This window comes from Triticum dicoccoides, chromosome 2B (assembly GCF_002162155.2).
Source record: "Triticum dicoccoides isolate Atlit2015 ecotype Zavitan chromosome 2B, WEW_v2.0, whole genome shotgun sequence".
NCBI classification, from domain to species: domain Eukaryota; kingdom Viridiplantae; phylum Streptophyta; class Magnoliopsida; order Poales; family Poaceae; genus Triticum; species Triticum dicoccoides.
Window position 1 is genome coordinate 296,442,048 of NC_041383.1, and position 8,876 is coordinate 296,450,923.

The window sequence follows — 8,876 nt, forward strand, 5'->3', positions numbered from 1 at the left end:
CCCTTATGACGGAGGCCACCTCTGGTCTCCTTGCCCTTCTTCTTGGCCTTCTTCTTCGGCGCCTGATACGGCGCCGGAACCAGCATCTTTGTTAGCAAGGGGGTAGCCTGGTCCTCGGGTAGCGGAACCAGACATTTGATCTGCTCCGCCTTCTTTGTCCAGCCCTATGGGAGTAAGAGAGTTCAATATACTCCTTTAATTTGCAAATAAAAGTTATCATAAAATTTACGGGAGTGGCCGGACGTGCGCAGTCATAGCCGTGGTCTTCGGTTATCTCTGGGCACGACTTTTGAGCCTTGAAGACTAGCTTCCATATATCTTCATGCGTCATGCCGAAGAACCGCTGCAGGTTCCGAGGACTGGCCGGGCCTAATTCCCACATGTATTGAGTCCGCTGTTGGCAAGGAAGAATCCGGCGAAAAAGCATCACCTGGATCATGTTGGCAAGGCTGGTGTTCTTCTTTATCATGCCCTTGACAAGGCTCTCCAGCTTCGTCACCTCGTCAGGCGACTCCCAATCTAGACCCTTATAGATCCAGGATGTAATCCGCATTAGGGGCCCGGATTTGAACTCACGAGCAACGACCCATGTTGCGTCGCGGGGTTCCTGTCGGCGTTCTGGGAATGGGGGTCCCCAGACTTGCCTGCCTGCGGCCTACTGCGTGGCTCAACCAGTGGCCCAGTACGGCCCGTCTTCATCAACCAACACTCAAGACCCTCGCGAGGGGCCAAGCCTTGCGAGGCGGACGACACAAGGCCTCCTCAGGAGTGGCCTTGCCAGGCAGGCTCGCGAGGAGGCGGAGAGATCAAGGCAAAGGGTACCTCGCGAGGGGCCCATGACGCAAGCCATGACGATCAAGACCAGGCGGGCGCCAGGCGGGCGCTAGCCCACTCAGTGTCCTCATTTCCCCTTTGGTGCAAAGGGAGCAAGCGCAGGTGCGGAGTACCGAGGCGTCAGGCAAAGGTTTCCATATCGGTGCAACAAGACCAAGACCGGGAGGACGGCAGGACGGAGGTCACCATGGAGCCCAAGACGGTGTCACCACCAGCACCTTTGGCAGGTGAAGACCACCTTTAGTCAGGATAGCTTGTACTAGCTGTCCCCTTTCAAAATAGTCGTTGTTGTATCCCTTCCCGCTCAATATTTGGGAAGAGGACCAGGGCCTCTATAAATAGAACAAGCCACCACAGTAGGAAGGCATCTCATCTAGAGACAGATCGAATCCTTCCCAAGCAGAACACCACACTAGCTCAAGAACACCTCTCCTTGCGAGGCTGCTCTTCCCCTGTACCGTTCATCATCAGCCCAAGAGGCAATGCACCACCACACACAGGAGTACGGTATTACACCACAACGGTGGCCCAAACCTATATAAATCTTGTGTCTCTTGTGCTGTGAATTCATCTATCTAGCTTAGGGATCGCAGCGAGGCTGAGAGTGAGATTCGGTAGGAGGAGATCTTCGTGCGCACCCCACTGTTCAAACCTTAAGGGTTTTGCTGGAACCCAATATCCGACATTTAGCGCGCTAGGTAGGGGTGCGCCAGAATCTTCCTTCCGCTGATCTACGTCCCATCGCTTCGTCGCATCCATGTCGGACGCCCGCCGAGCCCGCGCCAAGCGCTGAGCTTCTCTCGTCGCTCGCGTCGCCCAGATGGCTCCTGTCGGCGGGCCTCCTCGTTGTTCTCCGTCGCCTGCCGCCAACGCCGCCACCGGCCCGGCGGGGAACATGCAGCAAGCATCTTTGCCTCACCCCTCGGTGCAGCTAGAAGGCCGCACTGCCACTTCGTTGCTGACCCCTGTTGCTTCGTCGTCTCATGCTCGTCGTGCCCCCACGGATGCGCAGACCGCGCTGCTTCTGGCATGTGAGCTCCTGCACTACTGCCTCATCGACGACCTCTATGAAGAATGGCTCACTCGCATCACCCAGCTCGTCAGCGCCGCAGGGGGCTCTCCCGCGTTGTCCCTCTCGCTACCTCGCCCTCTGCCAGGCATGGGCGGTGCGGCTTAGGGAGCGCCTCCACAACCTCCGCCCCAAAAAGGCGCCCTGGCTCCAAGGCGCGCGCCCCCTAGACGCGATCCACCGCATCCAGCACCCGCGCGACAAGAAACAAGCTACCAAGAAATCCCTTGACATTAAGAAGGCGCTCACGTGGTTCCAGCACCAGTATGACAAGACCGAGTCCCTGCACCGGCGTGCCAAGACACCATATTGCCCCTGGCGGCAGTGTGCGGGGTACCACCAAGAGCAAGCCCCGCGTCAGCAAAGGGCTCCGTTGACCACATCAGGTTGCCGCGCCTTCACCACCGAGCTGCGTAGCGTCGCCTGGCCGGGCACGTTGAAGCCGGACCTGCCTCCTTGCTATGACGGTACCGCCGACCCCGCGGAGTTCTTGCAGCTCTACGAGCTGGGCATCGAGGTAGCCAATGGAGACGAGAAGGTCATGGCGAACTGGTTTCCCATGGCGCTCAAGGACGGTGCCCGCACATGGCTCCTGAATCTGCCTCCCAGCTCGATCTCCTCCTGGGACGAGATGCGCAGCCGCTTCATCGCCAATTTCTAGGGCACTCATGACCGCCCCCGGCCGTGAGTGACCTGCGCCGCATCAAGCAACAGCCTGGGGAGACCGTGCAGAAATACATCCAGCACTTCAGCAGCGCCCGCCTCAAGATCCCCAAGGTGAAGGACGAGGCCTTCATCTCAGCATTCTCTGATGGCGTCCGCGACGTCAAGATGAAGGAGGAGCTCGCCATCCACGAGGAGTTGTGCACATCCCTAGAGCTGTTCAACCTGGCGACCAAGTGCGCAAGATCTAAGGAAGGACGCCTCTCCCTCCTCGAACTTCCAGCCGCTGACCCAGAGGAAAAGAAGACCAAGGCCAAGGACGTGAAGCACAAGGGAGCAGCCGTGCTCACAACAGAACTAGACACGAAGTGCGGCAGGGACCAGCCAGAGTCATCCAAGGGCAGCCGACCATTCTGCGCCTACCACAACCTCCACACCCACAACACCAACGAATGCCAGGAGCTCAGGGCTGTTCATGAAGGACGCTTCGGTCGACGCCCCGAGTGCAACGACCGGGGCTATGGCCGCAGAGGAGGACGTGGCGGAGGATGATGGGATGACCGTGGCCCTTGCTAGGAGTGGCATGACCGACCTCGCGAGGATCGTTGGCAGGACCAGCCTCGCGAGGGCGCCTGGAGGGATCAACCTCGCAAAGATTGCCCGCAGGGCAACGCAGGCCTTCCTCCTCTGCCGCCGCCGCCGAGAAGGAATGACGACCATCATTAGGACGAGCGGGCTGGGGGCTTCCAGGAACCACGTGCTATCGCTTGCATCTTGGGCGGAGCTTAGGCCCCAGCCTCTCAGTGCATCTTCAAGCAATTCGCTCGCGAGGTGAATGCAGTCCTCCCAAAGCTCGAGGCCACACGCCCGCTCAGGTGGTCCAAGTGCGCCATCACTTTCATCTCGGCAGTTCAACTCAAGTGCGCCACCACTGCTGGCGTCCTCCCAATGCTTTGCTCACCAGTGATCAGCAACGTGCAAGTCACCAGGACCCTCATCGATGCTGGCGCAGGGCTTAACGTCTTGTCCGTCGAGATGTTCGACAAACTTCAAGTGCCATACGATCAGCTCCAGCCGACCAAGCCTTTCTCAGAAGTCACCGACAGTTCCACCACCCAGATAGGGCACGTCCGCCTCCCTGTCACCTTCGGCAAGAGCGACAACTACCACACCGAGCTCATCGACTTCGACATCGCCCACATCCACCTGTCGTACAATTCCATCCTCGGGTATCCGGCCCTGGCCAAGTTCATGGCAGCGACCCACCACAGCTACAACGTCCTCAAGATGCCAGGAAGCGGCGGGATCATCATGGTCCCCTGCGAAGAGAGAGATGCGGTGTGCTCCCTCGAGCGTGCCTTCCAAGCTGCATCAATTGAGGACACAGAAAGCAAGGGCGAGAACCCTCCTGAGGCAGTCCCCTAGAAGAAGAAGACACTGCTCAACTCAAGGCCTCCGGAGGTTGGCATCTCAGGAGGTGCCGTGTCAGGATCAGCGCTCGTGCAAGGGACGCCTCCTTCCATCGCATAGGAAGGCGTGCCCGGCGCCCTCCTCGGGAAGGGCTCGGGGGCTCTCTTCTGGAGGGCCTCAGACTTTGCCAACGTCATGAGGGAGGTGCTCGGGCACCACTTGGAGGCGTGCTTCGCGGCACGTTTCCCTCAGGAAGTCTCAGGGCGTGGAAATCCCAGCGTTCAGGAGTTCGTCACCAAGACCACTCAAGAGCTTCAGGAAGCAAGAGCCATGCGCGGCGACCGTCGCTTGCCTAGCATGGCCCCCCATCCGAGCGAGGATGGTGGGATGCGCATCTGCATCGACGTCCCAGGGCTCAACCGAGCCGCATCTCAGGAGCGTCTCTGGCCTTCGCATGCGGGACGCTGCGATGGTCCGCCTAGAACTACGTTCGCATGCCTTTCGGCCTGCTGAACGCGGCTGCTGAGGGAGTCCTGGATTAAGGGGTATCCGGACAGCCAGACTTTGTACAACGTCCGGACTATTGAAGCATGAAGATACAAGACTCAAGACTTCGGCCCTTGTCCGGATGGGACTTTCCTTGGCGTGGAAGGCAAGCTTGGCGATCCGGATATTATGTTTCCTTTCTTGTAACCGACTCCATGTAAACCCTAGCCCTCTCCGGTGTCTATATACACCAGAGAGGTGGGTCATTAGAAGGCTGATCACAATTACATTCATAACATCATAGGCTAGCTCCTAGGGTTTAGCCTCAACGATCTCGTGGTAGATCTACTCTTGTACTACCCATATCATCAATATTAATCAAGCAGGAAGTAGGGTTTTACCTCCATCGAGAGGGCCCGAACCTGGGTAAACGTCTCTGTCCCTTACTTCTTGTTACCATCAGCCTTGACGCACAGATCGGGACCCCCTACCCGAGATCCGCCGGTTTTGACACCGACATTGGTGCTTTCATTGAGAGTTCCTCTATGACGTCGCTGTTAGGCTCGATGGCCCCTTTGATCGTCATTAACAACGTCGCCCAGGGTGAGAATTTCCTCCCCGGACAGATCTTCGTGTTCGGCAGCTTCGCGCTGCGGGCCAATTCAGGGGAGGAGTTCCACTTGGAGCTGGTCCCGATTGGGTTCCAGTGATGGAGTTCACCGCGGCGGACATCTTTCAGCACTCGCCCTTCGGCGACATACTAAACTCATTCAAAACCCTCTCTTTGATAGAGAATCTCGGGCCAAATTATGTCCGGCTCGAGTGGGAAGCAGGCAACGAAGACATTCGTTGCCCACCCACCACCCACTTCATAGCCACGGTTGATATTTAACCGACGTGCTGGACTTCGACTCCGAAGACATCGACGGTATGGACGGCGATGCAGGAGAAGACTCAGAATCTATGAGGTGCCGGATTCACGCCTCGCCACACGACATATACATGGTGGATACGCCCAAGGAAGGCGACGGTGACAAATCGGAAGATACCACCCTTGGGAAAAAACCAAAGCGACGACGCAGACGTCGTTCCAAATCCGGCAACAGTAACAATATCAGCAAGAGCGCCAGAAGAATGGATACTCCGGTCGAACATGAAGGAAATAATGACCAAACAGAACCAGCGATGGAGTAGGACGAACCAGGTCACGCCGAACATAATCCGGGTCATACGCCCGAAGAAAACGATCCAGAGGGACGAGTTCACAAATTCGGCCCAGGACAAGAAGATAGTCCGGACGACGACGCATTCATCGTTCCGGAAGAACGCGTGGAACGAAAGAACCTCCACAGAAAGCTTATGGCCACAGTGAGAAGTTTGAAGAAGCAGAAACAACGGCTTAAAACCGCACAGGAAACGCTCAATCGCAGATGGAACAAAGTGCTAGACACCGAAGAAAGATACGGCGACGATCGCCATACAAAGAGCTACCCAGAACGCAAGCTACTGCCAGAATTCGACGACGAGGCTCTTCCACCGAAGAACAACACGACCAGGAGACTAGGAGCACCACTTCATAATCGCAACAAATCAGCTGCCAAAGACGCCCACGATTTACGTGAGCACCTGGAGAAGAAAGCTAGCGCAACTAGGTCTATCTACGGATCTAAAAGAGACATCCCGGCGAAGGACTATGGTCGTCAAAACAATCATGACAACCAAACACCAGTTCGGAACAAACACCGAAGACAACAACAGCCGATGGCATGCCACAGCGCGTCCAGATACAGAGGGGCTGCTCACCCCCTGTGCTTTACTGATGAAGTACTGGTCCATGAATTCCCACAGGGCTTTAAACCTGTAAACATAGACGCATGCGACGGAACGACAGACCCAGGGGTCTGGATCGAGAACTTTATCCTCCACATACACATGTCTCGTGGAGATGACCTCCATGCCGTCAAATACCTCCCCCTCAAACTGAAGGGACCAGCTCGACATTGGTTGAAAAGCCTCCCCGAAAACTCAATCGGGAGCTGGGAGGAACTAGAGGACACTTTCAGGGCCAATTTTCAAGGGACTTATGTCCGGCCTCCAGATGCTGATGATTTAAGTCATATAATCCAACAACCCGGAGAGTCTGCCCGCATGCTTTGGAACAAATTCCTCACTAAGAAATATCAAATCGTTGACTGCCCGGATGCCGAAGCCTTTGCGGCATTCAAGCACAGCATCTGGGACGAGTGGCTCGCCAGACACCTCGGCCAAGAAAAGCCAAGGACAATGGCAGCCCTAACAAGGCTTATGACCCTCTTTTGTGCGGGAGAAGATAGCTGGCTCGCCCGTAAAGGCACCAGCGACCCCAGCACATCCGAAGTAAGGGATGGCAACGGGAAGCCACGGCGTAATAAAAACAAACGCCAAAACAAGGAAGAGAGCCCGGACAACACAACGGTTAATGCCGGATTCCGAGGCTCTCGACCGAACCAGCAAAATAAGCAACCTAAAGGCAATAAAGAGGGACTGTCTGGTTTGAACAGAGTTCTGGACAGACTATGCCAAATTCATGGCACCCCCGACAAACCTGCGAACCACACGCATAGAGAGTGCTGGGTCTTCAAGCAGGCCGGCAAACTAAATGTCGAACACAAGGGAAGGGAAACACCAAGTGAAGACGAGGATGAACCTCGCCAACCGAACACTGGGGGACAGAAAACATTCCCGCCAGAGGTTAAAATAGTGAACATGATCCATGCGACTCGCACATCCTTGGGAAGGCACGAACGCGCCCATAAAGACGCACGCGATATAAAGCCCATCGTACCCACACCTAACTACCGGATGTCTTGTTCGATCACCTTCGATCACCTGGACGACCGAACTAGTATTTGGCGTGAATGATCAAATGCCTTGGTGCTTGAACCAATAATCGACCGATACCATCTCACTCACGTCCACATGGATGGTGGCAGCAGTCTCAATTTAATACATGAGGACACTGTTCGCAGGATGGGGATAGACTCATCCAGAATCAGCAAGATTCACACCACCTTTGAAGGGGTGATACCAGGCATTGAAGCCTACAACAAGGGCTCCATCATACTGGAGGTAACATTCGGCTCTCCAGGTAACTCCAGAAGCGAAGAACTAGTCTTCATCATCGCACCCTTCCAAAGCAGCTATCAAGCATTGCTTGGAAGAACGGCCTTCGCCCGCTTCAACACATTGCTACACTATGGCTACCTTACACTCAAGATGCCTGGTCCACGCGGCATCATCACGGTTAGTGGAACAACGGAGCGCTTTTCGCACGCAGAGGAATACGCGACGGCCCTAGCGGCCGGACTATAAGCGGCCTCTAACAAAATCATACCAGGTCGTTAAGACCATGGACACGGTTAGACAAGTCCGGCAGCCCACATTAAACCAGGGCCTTGTATATGTAATCCTATAGTGGACACCAGGGGCTAATAATAAAGCCCCACACTATTGGCTCAACCTTATTGGCAGGCCAGCATTTTACATTTTTCTACTATCCATCGCACACTTACGTTGCACTCTTCCATGAGATCCCCTCTTTCTGCAGACAACATTCGCGTGATACCCCTCCAGGATGCGGCACAATGGAGACAAAGGCGCAGACGTGCAGCAGGGCCCCGTCCAACAGGTTTCTCTTTAGATTAAGCCCCTGTGTAAATCTTTTCTATTGCCTCTTGTTGTTTCATTATCCCACGGGTTCCATACCCATAGAGGATACTGCCGTTTTTGGCATTACGCCACGACAGATTAATGCACGCACCTGGACAAACAGGGTTTATAATGAATGGGCATTCTTGAGCCCATCATCTCTTAGAAAGTCCGAATACCTTCAGGAGTGTTCGGCGTCACGAGTTTGGCCTTATATGCATCAGCTCCGAATTATGTCTTTGGTCAAATGTTGGGATTGCCCAGCTCCTGGGTTTGCCGCCTTATGTTCCGTTATAATCGGCTAAGGTGGCCAAAGGAGAACTATTGCGATTGTGCCCTGGTTATTCCGGATGAGGGCCTCAGTAGAGAAAGCAGAAATCTGACCGTCATGATACATTGAGAGACTGGTCAACCACTCGACGACTCACCGGAATCTCTAGGATTCCTCCGCATTAACGAAGGGCCATTTCCCGGCCAGGTACATACGCGCCCGTATCCGGATGCACACGATGGTACCAGGGGCTACATAGTAGCCCCAATATTAGAATCCCGTGGCCAAGCGAAAGTGTTACAGCTATATAGTCCGGTTGCCTAGTTCGACGCGCGATCACCTCCTTGCCGGACCAAGACGTTGGATAAAGAGTGATCAGGCACATTTTTTTCACGAACACCCACGCATTGTATGCGTGGGGGCTGAAGCCAACGACTGCTATCTTTCGGATTACAC